We start from the raw sequence: 17,382 nt of genomic DNA, 5'->3' as shown, positions 1-17,382 counted from the left end.
TCACTGGCGGTGACAGCTTTTATTCTGCCAGGTGATCTGTACAGAATGATCGTTAATGAGATTTCTATGCACAGAGGGTGATCCTGCTTGCTGGGCAGTTGGAAAAAGATGTTTTTTCCCACAATGCCACAAGGTTCACAGACCGCAAACTGTCAAACCATGGTCATGACATCACACTGGGAGGGGCTTCACCACAGTATCAGCCAAACAGACTACCCTGATGATCTAATTGAGAAAAGATAAAGATTTCTCTTGGGAAAGCGGGTATCAGCTACTGATTGGAATGACGTTTGATTCTTGGTTAAAGGTCCTCTTTAAGGAGCGTACACACACTCAACTAAAGTCTTTTTAAAGGCCCAACACCAACAGATTTTGCTGTGTTGGAAAACAATCTTGTGCAAAAATGTAGCCAAACAACACGAGGAGCGACCAATATCAGCCATTTTGCCTGATCCATCTGGGGAATAAACTCACACAGCTGTTGGGCAGATATTGTACGGTTGGGCATGTGTGTACAATGTTATTTCAAATACCTTGTTCTATTGAATGTGGACATGTCGTGCATACTGTCATTTCCACTTGTGCTATCAGTATTTTAAAAAGTTGGACATTTTGATGTGCGGAAAAGACTTGTCATTTCAACGAAGTCACCGGTAAAATAGTTTCCACAGCATTGGTCATGTATTTTCTGCGACTTTTGTTTAGCCTGTGTAGGGCCTTTACAGTGGGGCATGCTGGCTGCCTCTCTTCTGTTACCTAATGGATTGCTGCCTGTCCCGTCTGCTTTTCTCCTGGCTCATTCTCAGGTTTATGTGGGTGCACATCTGATGATGATGGCATGCCAGGATTTTCTTGCTCCTCTGCCAATGCCCTCTACACCATTCAAAGGGCAGGGGAGCATGTATGGGGCAAAAGTAGCAGCTACACAGACATCATTAAAGGTTAGAACACCAGGGAATTGAGATTGGGGATAGTGAAGACTAGAAGATTTTCATTGGTAAACATGTATTTATTTACTTATAAATTGCAATTCCCAGATCTATAGTCTTGAACTTGCATGCTTAGGAAATATTGCATGTTCAATTTCACATAAATAAGAGCAGTGAGAAATGGTTTCTTAGTGAAAGCAGGGCAATGAGAGGAATATGTGACATTTATGAGAACATGGAGGAGGGTAAGGGAGGAAATAGGGTATTTGGGTATCCACAAACAAGAAACATTTGAGTGCCGCCATTGGGTTCTATTACATTTATCAGGCTTCAAGGCTGTAACAATAGGTGCCCAAATTTGTGTTCCTTGCTGATAAATTTAATGAAAACCCTATGACCTTTGTCCAAATTTCCCTCGCTAGTGGTGCCCAAGGAGGGGAGGTTAGGCGTCAGGAAGGGTGTTTGTTGCTGGAGGGGTGGGATGGGGGCAGTTAGGGTTAGACTCCAGGAAGGGTGATTGGCGGTGATTGTTGATGAAGGGTGAGGGGCAGTTAGGGTTAGACTCCAGGAAGGGTGATTAGCGGTGATTGTTGATGAAGGGTGAGGGGCAGTTAGGGTTAGACTCCAGGAAGGGTGATTAGCGGTGATTGTTGATGAAGGGTGAGGGGCAGTTAGGGTTAGACTCCAGGAAGGGTGATTGGCGGTGATTGTTGATGAAGGGTGAGGGGCAGTTAGGGTTAGACTCCAGGAAGGGTGATTGGCGGTGATTGTTGATGAAGGGTGAGGGGCAGTTAGGGTTAGACTCCAGGAAGGGTGATTGGCGGTGATTGTTGATGAAGGGTGAGGGGCAGTTAGGGTTAGACTCCAGGAAGGGTGATTGTCAGTGATTGTTGATGAAGGGTGAGGGGCAGTTAGGGTTAGACTCCAGGAAGGGTGATTAGCGGTGATTGTTGATGAAGGGTCAGGGGCAGTTAGGGTTAGACTCCAGGAAGGGTGATTGGCGGTGATTGTTGAAGGGTGAGGACGGTTAGGGTTAGACTCCAGGAAGGGTGATTGTTGATGAAGGGTGAGGGGCGGTTAGGGTTAGGCGTCGGGGGGAGGGTGTTGTGTGAGAATAATCTTAGGTTTAGCTATAGTAGAATATTGGTATGTAATATCGATATTTTACAATCGTTTTTGTTGAATAGTAAAATACCACTATTGGGATTACAGGGTGCCCAAATTTCCCAATGCCTTTTTTTATGTATGGGAAGAGTTAAATGCTTTAATACACACTAAGCAGAGTCGTATGTAAGGGTTATTCAATCTCTGCAGGTAAGGCAGGGGGTCAGGGGATTGCTCTGTCTGAGGAACGCACTCCCACTCTGCTGGTAGCTCCAACTACTGCTAGTCTGGGAATAAGGAGCTGAGTTAAGACCTGCATGCAACAGGTGTTAAGTAATGATATTCAGCAGAACTGTGCTTTTGTGATGTAAAATAGACTTTACTGCCTCACGGCCTCCAGCAGAGGTGGGTTGGTCATGAAATACTGAAACAAAGGGTCAACATAGCCCACCTTCGCTTCCAGACCAATTCCACACTACTTGTGGGCACATGTGCTCTTCGGGCAAATCCAGGTTCATTAACATTGGGTTTCTGGGGTAATATGTTTGCCCTACATTCTGAGTCTCTGGAGAACTCGGATGCATGAGTCCTGTGTGTAAAAGCTGAGAGTCAATAAGTCAATAGAGAGTCTGCTGGCACCTGAAATATATTTAAAAAAAAAACCTGTATGATATTTGGTCACGTCTTGTTTGTGGACAGATAGGGAGCACCCTGCAAAACAAGACATAATACCAAGTCTGAGCATTGGCTTGGTGGATGGGGAACTGGCAACATATTCCTGTCCCTATTTGCTTATGAGTGCACTTTTATGAGGTGCATAGGAATGTGAAGTCTGCAAGTGTTTAGTGAATCAGCTTTTGTGTGAGCTAATTGAATTTATTTTATAACAGTTCAAGTTCACTTGAAGACCATCCCACAGCAAGACTGTCTACAACAATAACGAATATAGCCATAAAGTAATAACATAATACAGCAATCTGACAGAGGCAGCTGACTTGTGTATATGCATATGCCAAACAGTATTACTCTCTGGATAAATCATCGCACCAGCTCACGTTACAGCCTTAGCTACGCTCTTGTGTTTCTGTCCGCTTTTACCGATTCATTGTAAAAAGTTACCTCTACATTCTGAACTCCTTCTATTGAAGCGTCTGCAGCACAAACATCATCATTTACATCTGTTGTAAGTCTGCTGATCACAACTTCAAGTATGCAATCATGTATAATATACTGCATAATTAGCGCAGCACCTGGATGCAGAATATTTTTTTTTTCTGCGACAAAGTAGGAAACGCTCATGGAAAATGAACAGGATTGTTCACAAGAACTATTATAGTGAAAAATCAATTGAAATAAGATACATTTTAAATCGTACAATTCAAATACTTAATTGGATTGTTTTATGAACCAATGTGTTTGATATCCCATCATGTCACAATATAGTGCATGGCCAAAGGATGACTGCAACATTTAGAGTGTCTTTTCAGTCTGTTCCTCATGCTCTCCTCAATTTGAAAGGCTGACCCAAATGCATACAGTTGGACCTTGGTCTAGTAGCGGCATCGGGTGGGGTTCAGCTGTGCATCTCTCAGCTATACAATGTTATCCTCATAGTTTAGTCATCTCTTCCAATGTCATAAAGCTACCTAAAACTCCTTTCCCAGCTCCTAACATTAATCTCCCCATTCTTTGATGATTAACCTAGACCAACCTTTTTAGATAATTCCCTGATGCCTAATCTTAGCGTCTCTTTTTAACATTAACCCCTTTCTGATGTCTAATCATATTTTCCGCCTTTAATGTTAAATCCCATCCTGACACCTAACCTGAACTTTCTTACAATCCTATATAATAAAACCCCTTTGTCTCTGCGTCCGTGTGTGTCCCTGCGTTTGCGCTACTGCACATGTGCCGCAGGGACACCCTTTGGACAGAGCAGGACAGCCAGGGGGCGCCGGGGCGGGTGCGCGCGGCGCGTGCACGCACGCTAGCTGCGGTGACGGACCTAGCCCGTTTTTAAACGGGCTAAGTCACTTGTAAATAATAAAAGCAATCTTCTGTATCCCACCCCAATCTCTAAATCTCAAAAAACCCTAACTAGGTCTTTCCTGAAATTTCACATTCTTATTTTGGTTTTAAAGTTAAAATTTAGGTTTGGAGATTTAAAGCATACTTGTAGTGGCATGTGACAAGTTGAGATACATATGCGCATATAGTACTAGCCCTACTAATACAGTTTCCAGTACTGCCAGAGTAAATAATCTTGAGTTGACTTATCTGCTAAAGAGCCTGTCGACAGCATGTTAAATTAAGACCTGGCTTCCTGAAAAGTAAATAGAAGCTAAAAGGCTGATATCTATCAGGAAAAGTTTTTTATTTTTTTGTTTTAACTACTTGCCGACTACTCCACGCCGATTGGCATGAATGCGGTGGCAGCCTGAGGACCACTCCATGCCGATTGGCGTGAACGGCTGTCACTGGGGCTAGCAGGAGCTCTGCTCCGCCTTCAGTCTCCCAGCGGCAATCGCAGCTCGGAGACTGTTAGATGGCGAAACCGCCGCCTAATATACCTGTACCGCGATGTGATCTAAGGCAGCGCTGTACTGGGGACAGCTGTGTGACACGGCTGTCCCCGTGGGGGGCAAGAGAGCAATCAGCTCTCATTGGCTAAAGCCTATGACAGCCGATCGCTGTCATGGGCTGGCTTAAAAAAAAAAAAAGAGAATTATTAGAAAATTAAATAGAAAAATATTTATTAAAAAAAAAATCATTGGGGAAGTGATCAGACCCCACCAACAGAGTAACACAGAGCTCTGTTGGTGGGGAGAAAAGGGGATCACTTGTGTGCTGAATTGTGCGGCCCTGCAGCGGGGCCTTAAAGCTGCAGTGGCCTGTTTACAGAAAAATGGCCTGGTATTTAGGGGGGTTTAACACTGTGGTCCTCAAGTGGTTAAATAAGGTTTTACTGCAGGAAAGTTTAAAGGGTCATTACTTATGCATTGTGAGCCATATACAATTAAATTTAAGTAGTTTCAAAATTATTTTGAGTATTTTCTTGCTTGTTGCTGGTTTAAATGGCATTTATTTACAAGTTGAGAAGTTATCATCTAGGAGAAAACTCAGGAGAAAAGGGGAATTGCATATGGCCCCGTGTTTTCTAAGCAGCTGCTGTGACAGTCAGATGAAATCTTACAAATAAAGCTATAAAACTTAAAATAAGAATATAAAACTTTTCTATACAACTCATTTTCTATACATCATCCATCCAACACATATGGTTCATTGATTCATTATCTCAAAAGTATGTACCATATATAAATAAGGGGCTGCAGCACACAAAAAGGGGGGGGGGGGAAGACAGAGGCTCTTGGTCCCGCAATGTAAATGTGCTCAAGCTCACTGACTGTGCCAAAGTGTCCCCCATACGGCAAGTCATACTCTAGCCTTGCAGAAAGTGCTACTATAGCTGGCATCTACTGCAGCACTGTTTTTTTTCATCTCCCATACAAAGAAATGACACATTTTTGATATTTATCAGGAAGACTTGCCTTCCTGCAGTCCAACTCCAGCTGTAAAGACATTTTGATGTATAACACTGGGTTATTAACCCTTATTGGGAAAATAAAAATTACAGGATGGGTGAAATTAGCAACAATGGGGAAGGAAAAGGGTTGGGGAGGCACTCAAACTACGGCAACCACAGGTAAGGCACTCCAAGACTGTCAGTGTTCTCTTTCAATACATAGAGTGTGCTCAAGCAACTAAAAGTCAGTGATGCCTGAATGCAGGAGAAAGGGAACTTCTTGGCACTGCTCAGAACTTTTATTGCCATATAAGTACAAAAACATGAGAGTCCATTGACATAATCAATTGCAATACTTATTGTGGCTTGCAGGGGTGCTGGAGTGGCAGTGGGTGTCTGTGGTACTCGGCCTAATGACAGTTTCCCTGTGCTATGAGCTTCTTCTAAGGCTTAACATGGGTGAAATTAGGCTTGGTGCTATGTATGCACATTCTTATCTTATCATGCTACATGTCACTTTAGATATACTTTAAGAAATACGCTTGCCACCTTAAAGAGAAACTCCGACCAAGAATTGAACTTTATCCCAATCAGTAGCTGATACCCACTTTTACATGAGAAAAATAATGATTTTCACAAACAGACCATCAGGGGGCGCTGTGTGACTGATTTTGTGCTGAAACCCCTCCCACAAGAGGCTCTGGTACCGTACGGTACTCTGGGCAAACTGCCACAATGTAACAATGTTCAGACAGGAAATAGCTGTCTGTTAAAGCCAGACCAGCTAGAAACAGCTCCATAATCTGCCCACAGTAACAATGTCACCATGTAATACAAGTCAGAATGTGAATCTGGGAGAGGAAAGATTTTACAATGAGCAAACACTGACTAAATCATGTATACATAATTATTGTAAAAATGAAGCACTTTTTTTATTACATTATTTTCACTGGAGTTCCTCTTTAAAGTGGTATGAAACTCTGCATTTCCTTTTTTCAGCATAAAATCTACTACTACTTTGTAGCAGAACAGCATTCAAACAGTTGAACACTGCTCTTTTTTTTCAGTGGAAAGCTGGAAGCTTCTGCCTGCATGAGAAGAGGTGATAACACTATCTTTTCTTTGCATTCCTCTGTTGCTACAATTAGTATACAGCCAGCAGCCTGCTGAAACGGAAATGTGTTGAGGTGAGAAACAGAGAGAGCTGAGAAATGATCACTAGATAGATTTTAAGATATAAATACAGCAGCTATGAATAAAAAAAACAATGGCAGCTTTCAGAGCAGATAAACTGTACTTTGGGAACTTGTAATTTGTAAACAGGCAATATTACTTATGTCTTTATGGGATGTGATTTGCCTCAGCTTTAATTATACTGTGATTATATGTTATTCTGTTACACTTTTTGTATTCATATTTAACCTCCTTGCCGGTTATCCCGAGCTCAGCTACCCGCCGCGCCGAGCCGCCCCCCCCCCGCCCCAGACCCCCGCGCAGCGTGGCCAATCAGTGCCAGGCAGCGCTAAGGGGCGGATCGGGGTTCCCTCTGACGTCACGACGTCTATGACGTCGGTGACGTCATCCCGCCCGGTCGCCATGGCGACCGGGGAAGCCCTGCAGGAAATCCCGTTCTCAACGGGATTCCCTGCATACTCTGATCACCGAAGGCGATCGGAGTGGGTGGGGGGATGCCGCCGCTTAGCGGCTATCATGTAGCGAGCCCTGGGCTCGCTACATGATTTAAAAAAAAAAAAAATTAAAAAAAAGTGCGGCGCTGCCTCCTTGCCGGATTTTTTAGACCGGCAAGGAGGTTAATACAATTATCTTTGCATAATCAAATTTTGGTGTGCAGATGTACTTGATTTTTTTACATGTCTGCGGGGCTATCAGCCCTATTTATTGTACCTAGCACCCAGATCTACTGCTTGCTTGTTTGCTATTGTTGGGTGTGCATACCTTATTTTTATACATTGTCACTCCGTTCGTTGCCATGGCAACGGGGGAAGCCCTGAAGGAAATCCCGCTCAGAACGGGATTTCCGGACGGGTCTTTGCGCCGGTGGCGATCGGAGGGGTGGGAGGGACGCCGCAGGGAGGGGGAATTCATGTAGCTAGTGCTAGGCTAGCTACATGATAAAAAAAAAATGCACAAAAACGTTCGGAATCAGAACCCCAGGAAGGTTAAACCACCTTAAAGGGAAGGTCCAAGCAAAATAAAAAAAAAATGAATTTCACTTACCTGGGGCTTCTACCAGCCCCATGCAGCCATCCTGTGCCCTCGTAGTCACTCACTGCTGCTCCAGTCTTCCACTGGCAGCTTGCCGACCTCGGGGGTCGGCGGGCCGCATTACGTACATTTTTACGCATTCCCGCTAGTGCAGGAGCAATAACACATACATTTTTACGTGTTACTGGTTCATTGCGTAAATTTTTACGCATTGAACCAGTAGCGCGTAAAAATGTATGTGTTAATGTTCCTGCACTAGCGGGAATGCGTAAAAATGTACGCAATGCGGCCCGCCGACCTCCGAGGTCGGCAAGCTGCCAGTGGGGGGCTGGAGCAGCAGTGAGTGACTACGAGGGCACAGGATGGCTGCAAGGGGCTAGTAGAAGCCCCAGGTAAGTGAAACTCATTTTTTTATTTTGCTTGGACCTTCCCTTTAAGCACATCTATCCTTTTGCTCCCATGAATTGCACCTTCTGATGAGAGTTGCTGATTGTTAGTTCTAGATGCAACTGCTTTCACCGCCAAATTTTCCATAAACTGTGAAGGTTGTCGTTCATCATCTGCTGTATAGATGCAGTTAGGTTGACTTTAAACGGGGCTTCAGAAATCACAGCTGCATTAGGGATTTTAGCTAAAATGAGGTTAAAGCTGAATGTGGAGCCCAGTGAATAGCTATTATGCATTATTGCCTTTGTCCTCCATAAGAGACGAGAAAACCCTGGCTGTTTGGGTTTTGGGTTCTTTTTAGACTTCAACAAAAAGCACTGGTTTTTGCAATCTGTGACCTAACTAGATACTCTGTAACACCTCTACCTTATAAATCCTAGCAGCTGTCTCCTGGCATATGTAGGTTCTTTAAATTTAATAGACTGTAAACCAATTATTTCAGATATGACTTTTTTGAAGATGGTTCAGAACAATCAGAGTAATACCTATTGTAAGTGAATGCTACGTAGGGAAAATACATTTACAGTGACAAATGTACATCTTATATGAATGTGTACATATGTATTTAACCACTTTAGCCTACAGTGTCATTTCACCTTATGCATCCGAGCAACTTTCACCTCCCATTCATTCGCCAATAACTTTATCACTACTTATCACAATTAATAGATCTATATCTTGTTTTTTTTTCCACCACCGATTACGCTTTCTTTGGGTGGTACATTTTGCTAAGAATTATTTTTTTCTAAATGCATTTTAATGGGCATATTAAGAAAAAAAAATTCTCAGTTTTCAGCCATTATAGCTTTAAAATCATACATGCTACAACAATTAAAACCCACGTATTTTATTTGCCCATTTGTCCCGGTTATTACACCATTTAAATTATGTCCGTATAACAATGTATGGCGTCAATATTTTATTTGGAAATATAGGTGCATTTCTTTCCAATTTGCGTCAATCACTATTTACAAGCTTATAATTTTAAAAATTATAGTAATATACTCTTTTGACATGCATATTAAAAAAAGTTCAGACCCTTAGGTAACTATTTGTTTTTGGGTTTTTTTTTTTATTGTAATTTTTTTTTTTTTTTTTATTAAACATTTTATTTGGGGTGTTTTAGAGTGGGAAGGTAAAAAGGTAATTTTAAATGTAAATGATTATGTATATATATATATAGATATAGTGTGTGAGTGTATATATATATATATATATATATATATATATATATATATATATATATATATATATATATATATATATATATATATATATATATAGGCCACAACGTGCCACAGTCATTTTTTTGTTTTTCATCCCGTAAGCATGAGCTCTTTCCTACAGGAACTGAAGGGATAGCGCGAGACATAGAAAAATCGCGGCTTTTCAGTGAAGCCATTTTTTTTTAAGGAGACCTAGATCAATGAATGGGAACTGTACACCCATTCATTAATTTTCGGGGCAGCGGAAGGCGGCGGGAGCGCGCCCGGTGCAGCAGCAGTAGGGCAGGCTATCTGGACGGATATATCCATCCAAATAGACCTAAGTGGTTAACAGTTTTTCATCATAGTGGTCCTTTAATTTCAAGGCTCCTTTCACACTTGTGCACTGCTTCTCCCCACCGCAAGGGCCATGCAAGTCGGTGGAGGCTTGCACAGTTCACACAGTGCGCCAGAAGTATCAAAGTCAATGTATTCCCGACACAAAGTCTGCTGTGCACTGTGCACTCGCATGATCTGTGCCACCACACGGATTATGCAGCAATGCAAGTCAATATGCATCACAGCAAGAGTGCATGACAGGAGCAAAGTGCGACACGGCGCGCGCGTACTTTCTACCCAGGCAAGGGAGTAGGTCACTAGCGGGGGAGGGGGGCAGGGTCATATGAAGGCTGCCTCACAATGACCGTGTAAGTTTACTATGATATCACTACTGGTCCACTCCATTGTGGTTTTCCAATTCCACAGATTCACAGATTCTATCTGAGATCTGCTGTTTTGCTCTTTTGAAATTTGGTTGCACTAGAAGGTACTGTTTCAATAGCCGAGCGCAACTGAGCTAAGTAATGTGCCGATTCATGTTTTTAGCGGCCGTCTCGCTGTGGCCAAATGTATCAAAAGTGAGTTAATTTAATTAAATTAAGCCGGCGGCAATGTGCTGCCTCCTCTCCTCCCCTGCCTCTCTCCTATAGAACACTGGCAGCCGGGGGACATGCGTGTCCCTGAGAGTCGTTCGTCTCAGAAGGAGAGAGGGGAGGCTGCAGACATTGCTTCTGCCAGCACCCGCTCTGCAAGAACGAACGGCAGGATTTCCTGCCGCGACGAACGACTCTGGGGGGGCACGCATGTCCCCCGGCTGCCAGTATTGTATAGGAGAGTGGCAGGGGGAGGAGAGAGAGCCAAAGCCGGCGGCTTCATCTGTTACATTGCCGCCGGCTTATGTAATTCAATTAACTCACTTTTGATACATTTGGCGCAGCGAGACGGCCAGTAAAACATGAATCGGTGCATTACTTAGCTCAGTTGCGCCCGGCTAACGGAATAGTACCTATTAGAATATTATAGTAGCTTTAAAATTATACCTCTCAACCACTTGGCACTATAAACGATAACAATTTTTTTGTCTGTTTTTAAGGTTGGACCCCAGTGAGAGAGTGACATATACTCTACAAATACATAGTGAATTGCATTGCATGCCAAGACAGGAGCCTGTACAGCCATTTTTGTGAGTCGCCTGTACCAGACAACATAACCAGGTTGGTTTTCTTTCTTCTTTTCTTCACTATAATCAACCAATACTTGCTTGTTCAACATGCAGGCCGGTAACTGCCTTTTGGAGAAGCATCATCACACTGTCCTTTCTCCTGTGTGTGTTAGAGATAACAAGCTACAGGTCTTTTCAAGGGAAAAGAAAGACCGCCTTGGTTCACACTGCATCCATTGCCTTGCGCAATAGTACAGCAGACACTGGACTTGCAACATAAAGGTGCAATTGATCGGTGCATGGGCTTTTTCAGACGTTATTTCTGTGCATTGCAGTATAAAGCAGCCCTGCATATTTCTCTGTACAGCAATACAACTCTGTGGTAACACATTGCTAAAAACTGACAGGAAGATGATGCATGGCATTTGTTACAAAAATGCACATCAAGGTACTGTGCACTGTGTTCTTTAAAACTGATACATTAAGGAGGGACATATGACCTGAGTATAAACCAAGAATTTGCTCTGGGGTTCATTTTAGGATTAACAAAAAAATCTCAGTTTACTCATATACTCAGGTATATATGGTACATATATTGGAGGGGGGGAATCACTAGACTATCAGGAATCACTGGGGAACCAGTATTTTTCAACAGAATGTGGTGCCATTGGTTTGGAGGCTGGCATAAGCTTCATCCCTCTGTTGAGTGGAATTGGATTGAAGCAGTTTGCTTGGAGATTTACTTACTTGATCACTGGGGAACACAATATACAGTTGGTACAGTTGAAGTATACAGTATGCTGTGGAGTCTGTGACATTAAAGTATACAGTACAGTGTATCCTTTAAGGTTCTCAGCTCCGGCAAGTTAAATAGTGTAGATTGACATAACTACATAAATGAGTCAATTCCACTGGTAAAACTGGAGAGATAGGACACCAGGGTACTGATACCCCGAAGGAGAAAACGTTTCAGTGACATCACCTTCTACTGCACTGGCATTACTGTGGCACTCATGCAGTTCTTTGCTGGACATTGAAAGAAAGGTCTCTGTAATGCAAGAAGTCAAACTTCTTGGACTTCCTAATAGATGCAGACATGCAATAGTCTTTGCCTTCTCTTCTGTCACTGGTGTAAATGAGCAGCCTCCAGGTGCAGTACTACTGCAGCTATTTAGAAAAAACATTTTGAAAAGAAACTATGCATATAGTTGAACAATACCTGCCTCTACACACCACTTTATCCCTTTAGAAATAGAGGATGCATGAGCTCCCCAGTACTGCACAAGCTAGACACCACGAGTGCTGTGTGACACTGACCCTCACCACGGTTCGGGCATTTAGCAGGGTGATTTATTTCAGGCAATGCCAGTCAGGCTACAGCTGGGGTAACAGTTATTCTCAGCAATGCGGTACTGGCCGCGAGCTGATCTTTGTAGTCCTACAGGAACTTTTATTAGCGTGGTTTGCTCTACTTGTTGATGCTTCCTATAGGTGCCACTGTCCTCCCAGAGAATTGACCTGTATAATGTTGGACATTGACCAGAAGGTCTCCATGTTGAGGTGTGTGTAGTATGATGGCCTATCCAAAATCTCTTTACAAATTGTATTTGTTCTTACTAGTTAGGGCCCATTTCCACTGCTGCAAATCTTACATCTTTCCCTGCATGAAAATTCTGATGGGGAAACACAGCCTATTGAAATCAATAGGCTGCCCTCAGCTTCACTTGCACAGAATCGGATTTGTCCTGTAACACAGCTGTGGTGGACTCATATCTCGCATTATGCATGCCATGCACAGTGGAAACCAGAAAAGGATTACGTTGCAATGGGGCCCTAGGCAAGATAGCATTTTTTGGCCAGCGTTTATGGTCACCTGGCATTTGTAGTTACATTTGTGGGGACTAGCATCCACCAGGCCCCTAGGCAGCTGCCTTGAATTGCCTTGTGGATGATCATGCCCTGGTGGAAACGGGCCCTTAGGGCCATACAATATACTGTACTGGATGACTTAGAGAATATTTTACTGGACTGAATGAATTGGAAACTAAAAAAAAATGTGATTGGAGAGAAGCCCACAGCTTTTTATAAGAAACGAATGGCCTGTACTTACCGTAAGTGTGAAGTGAGGTAAGCACAGTACCATTCAGCCAGCATTCACAGCTTTTTACAAACAATGGAGCTAAAAACAGGCTGTCATGTGTGAACTTCCTATTTATTCATGTCTTTTTCCAATGATAATACTCCAGTGCTATTCACTGGTACCATTTTTACCTCCATAGACGGCTTGATTGTTAGGCAGCCTTGCTTAAATTACAAGTGTTGAATTATTGGCACCTAAAATGCTGCATAAATTCTAGTGGAGCACAGTAGGTCTCTGAGTGGAATTTTTCATGCCTTGTTAAAGTACTGTATCACAGAGAAGAATTCTCAAGCATATATATTCCTTGACTTTAATTCAAAGCAGGTCAAGTATTTGCAAATATGGAAACAACATTAGTGAAATGCTTATCCTTGTCAAATAATGTATGTTAAGTGTTATATATTGTAGCTTTTAGGTTACTGAAGCTAAGTACACAATTTAGATTTTTCTTAGCAGAAACAATTGTCCCTGATAGTATCTGTATGGAAATGCAAAGTTTGTACAAGTGTCACCCATGTGGCTGGCCTCCTCTTTAGAGATCTGTCCGTGGAGATCTCTCTTGTCCGACTATTGTTCTGTTGGAACTTGAAAGGAAGCTCCTGCAGTATTGTGCTGCAGAAGACCCTGACTGATGCAACTGAACCAGTTACTGGGGCTGATTGCGGCTGAACGAGAGGACGAGGAGGGACTCAGACATGCTTACGGGGCTGGAGGAGGCCCCGGGTAAGTATTCATTTTTTGTATTCTAACAGCTCTGGTTTTCTTTAAACCTACTACCACAAAAAAAGTAGCAGAACAGCGTTCAAACAGTTAAATACAGCACTTTGTTTTCCAGTGGAAAGCTCCTTCAGCTTGTGATCCGCATCTAAAGAGGTGATAACATTATCTTTTGTTTACATTCCTCTGTTGCTACATTCCTAGCTGTGCTGAAAATGAGCTCTGTCTCCTAGTATGCACACAGTTGAGAAGTAATCACTAGAGGATTTTGATATATAATTACAGCAACTATGCAATGGCAGCTTTCAGAGCAGATAAACTATACTTTGGGAACTTGTAATTTGTAAATGGACAATATTACATGTGCACAAAAACAAATATGGTAACTGTATAGGTAATAAAAAGTAGGAATGCACATTTTTATCGAATGTGAAGTTGGAGTTTTATTCCACTTTAATTGGGGAGCTGTAAGGACCCATTACCGATGCTTTATGAGCAGCTTTGCATCAGTCCCTTCTTTAGAGATGTGGTGCTTCTACCATTAATGGACTATCACTACATGTTCCCTTCTTTCTTCCTAATGCCTAACCCTAACCTCCCCTATAGTAAACCCCATCCTCCTCGCTCATAGTTAAATTATTTCTAAAGTCTAGTCAACACCCCCCCCCCCCCACCCCCATGTACATTGTGCTCTTACACATAAACCCAATTGTTAATTCTGTTCACCCCTCACCTCTTCCCATAACATAACCTTACTTTCCAAGCCTTGTGCCTGACCCTACCCAAATATTCAACTTCTGTTATCTTCATTGTTATTACTATTTTAAATGTCTATAGTGCCTACATGTTCTGTAGTGCTGTACATGGTACAAAACAAAAAACAGTGGGGAACATACATACATGACAGATTCAAAACTCTGTACAATCAGGACATCCAGTAATACAAATATAAATACATGCATAGCTGATGTGTGGTGTAGAGGTCATCAAGGCTGGGTGCTGGATGGGAGATATGTTTCCCCGCTGTTTGGACTCTGGTCCCTTTAAGCACGTGTGGTCCGTGGAAAGGAGCCCGGGTTTTTAGGCAGCAAGCAATTGCTGCCTGTGTGTTTTTTTTCTTTTCAGGGCCGGACTCCTGGGATGGGAGGGAAGGATGGGCGGGCCTTCCCATCCCACCTCGGGCCACACCTGTTTTCTCTGGGCTGTTCAGCTCAGGTAATGAGATTCATAAGGGCTGCTCTGACAGGCAGTCAGGGAAGGTGTTTGGAGGAGTAGCATGCTGGCTACTGAAACTCTTGTCTATAGAGTATTGCAAATAAGAGTGCTGAAAGCTTGCTGAAGGCCAGGCCACACACTGGACTGTGAATTATGTGTGGTTTGGTCCTGTTGGAGACTTGCTGTATCTGAACAAACTGGACTTTACCTTTACCAAAGCTGAAGTAAGCTTCCTGTTATTTTCCTTTTACTGCTGATGTCAAGCTGTTTAATTCCCTGCTGGTTAAATAAATGGACTTTGTTTTTATACAAACTGTGTACAGCGTGCTGGCTGCGAACCCCAACTTTACAACTGGTGCTCGGATACGGGCAGCGCAGCACTGCAGAGAAGAAAAAAAAAAGTTCCATTTAAAAAGTGACATTTAAAGGGCCAGTCTTCTTGTGTGCATCATGGAGGAAGTGGTGAAGCAGTTGGCCTTGGCAACTTTACAGCTGCAGCAGAGTATGGTGGCCCAGCAGGCGAGCATGGTGACCCAACAGCAAGCCACAGAGGCACAAGCTGCGGCACATCAGCAAGCTATAGAAGCCCTACGGGAGACCGCAGAGGCACAAGCAGCGACTCAACAGCGGGCCGCAGAGGCGCAAGCTGCGGCACAACAGCAAGCCACAGAAGCCCTACGAGAGGCCTCGGAAGCACAAGCTAAAATGCTACTTGAGGCGGTGCGGCAGATGGCCCAAGGGCGAGAGGCAGCCGGAGTTGCCAGTCACTTTCTGCAGAAGTTGACGCCCACCGATGATGTGGAAGCCTTTCTTAAGACCTTTGAGAGGACTGCAGAGCGCGAAGGATGGTCGAGAGACAGATGGGCTGGACTCCTTGCACCGTTCCTGACAGGAGAACCCCAAAAGGCCTACTACGACCTCACCCCTGCAGACGCTCTGGACTATGATCGGTTAAAGGCGGAGATCCTGGCCCGGCTAGGTGTAACAACAGCGGTTCGGGCCCAGCGGGTGTACAGTTGGAAATACCTGTTGGATCGGCCAGCCAGGTCCCAGATGCATGACCTAGTTCAACTGGCAACAAAATGGCTACAACCAGAGGTCCTCACCGGTCCCCAGATGGTGGAGCGATTTGTGTTGGATCGGTTTCTGCGTGCCCTACCAGTGAACCTACAACGGTGGGTCAGTCATGGGGACCCCAAAACAGCAGAGCAGCTGGTGGAGATGGTAGAGAGATACACTGCCGTGGAGGATCTGCTATCCCCAAAGGGTCAGGCGGGCCCCACCTCATCCCGTGTGGCTAGGTTCTCTTCCTTTGGAAAGGGTGCTGCATGGAACCCTGGAACCAACAACTCCAGTAACAGGGAAGGGCCCCCAGGAGCCACTCAGGGTCTGCCACCTGTTGTTGCTGCACCTAGGAGGGGAGGTGCTATCCAGTGTTGGCGATGTTCTGCGTGGGGCCATACCAGAGCCCAGTGTCCACTACAGGAGGAGCCCATGCAGTGTGATGTACTGCGGAGGGTTTCATATTTTGCTCATGATGTGTGCCTGGCGGGGTGCCAGGAAAACTTTGTTTGCACTATCAGTGTGAACCAGGTACCTACGAAAGCCTTACTGGACTCAGGCAGTATGGTGACCATGGTGCACGCTGATCTAATTAAAACGAAAATTATTTCTGGACTAAAGCCACTGAAGGTGGTATGCATCCATGGAGACACAAAGACTTATCCGGTGGTTCCCGTACTAATGGCGACTGACTGTGGGACAATCACTCATGCCGTTGGAGTGGTAAGGAACCTAATGTGTAAAGTGATTTTGGGAAGAGACTTTCCACTGTTTTGGGAACTTTTGGAGAGGGTAAGAGGGACTTCTGTTAGAGATGTTTTAGCCCCTACTCCCTCTCCAATAGAGATTGATGGTCAAGGTTTGAAAGAAAATATGTTATTAAAAAATGATAATGTATTGGCGCAAGTTGATAAAAGGATGTTCGAACATCCAGTTCGGGACCCTGAGCAGGTTTCTGAGGGGGGGGAAGATTCCCCATTACAAATTATGTTGGGCGAGGATGATGAGGAATCTTCTCCCCAATCTATGCTCCCCGATCTGGATGTATCGAAAGGGACATTTATTACTGCACAGATGCGAGATCCAACGCTGTCCCACGCTAGAGAGCAGGTAACCGTAATGAATGGAGTGTCCCAGGAGCCTGGGGCTGATGAGAGATTTCCCCATTTTTCAGTACATGGAGATCTACTGTATCGAGTCTCAAAAGTAAGAGACGAGGTGGTAGAACAGCTGCTGGTTCCTCAAACTTTTCGGAGGATGGTACTAGATTTGGCGCACAACGAAGCATTGGGAGGCCACCTGGGGGCTGAGAA

The 17,382-nt window shown here is 43.9% G+C and overlaps 1 long non-coding RNA gene across 3 annotated transcripts in view; it reads left to right on the top strand.

Moving 5' to 3' along the window:
* The window catches only part of LOC137538716 (uncharacterized), a 793,867-nt gene that overhangs the window by 393,433 nt on the left and 383,052 nt on the right, over positions 1-17,382 (top strand). For all 3 annotated transcript variants that reach the window (XR_011024866.1, XR_011024867.1, XR_011024868.1), the window contains exon 4: positions 10,867-10,987. This is a non-coding gene — a long non-coding RNA (uncharacterized lncRNA). The remainder of the gene's footprint in view (positions 1-10,866; positions 10,988-17,382) is intronic.

The sequence above is a fragment of the Hyperolius riggenbachi genome, chromosome 11, assembly GCF_040937935.1.
Source record: "Hyperolius riggenbachi isolate aHypRig1 chromosome 11, aHypRig1.pri, whole genome shotgun sequence".
In the NCBI taxonomy this organism is placed as follows: Eukaryota; Metazoa; Chordata; class Amphibia; order Anura; family Hyperoliidae; genus Hyperolius; species Hyperolius riggenbachi.
This window is presented reverse-complemented; position numbering and strand designations above follow the sequence as displayed.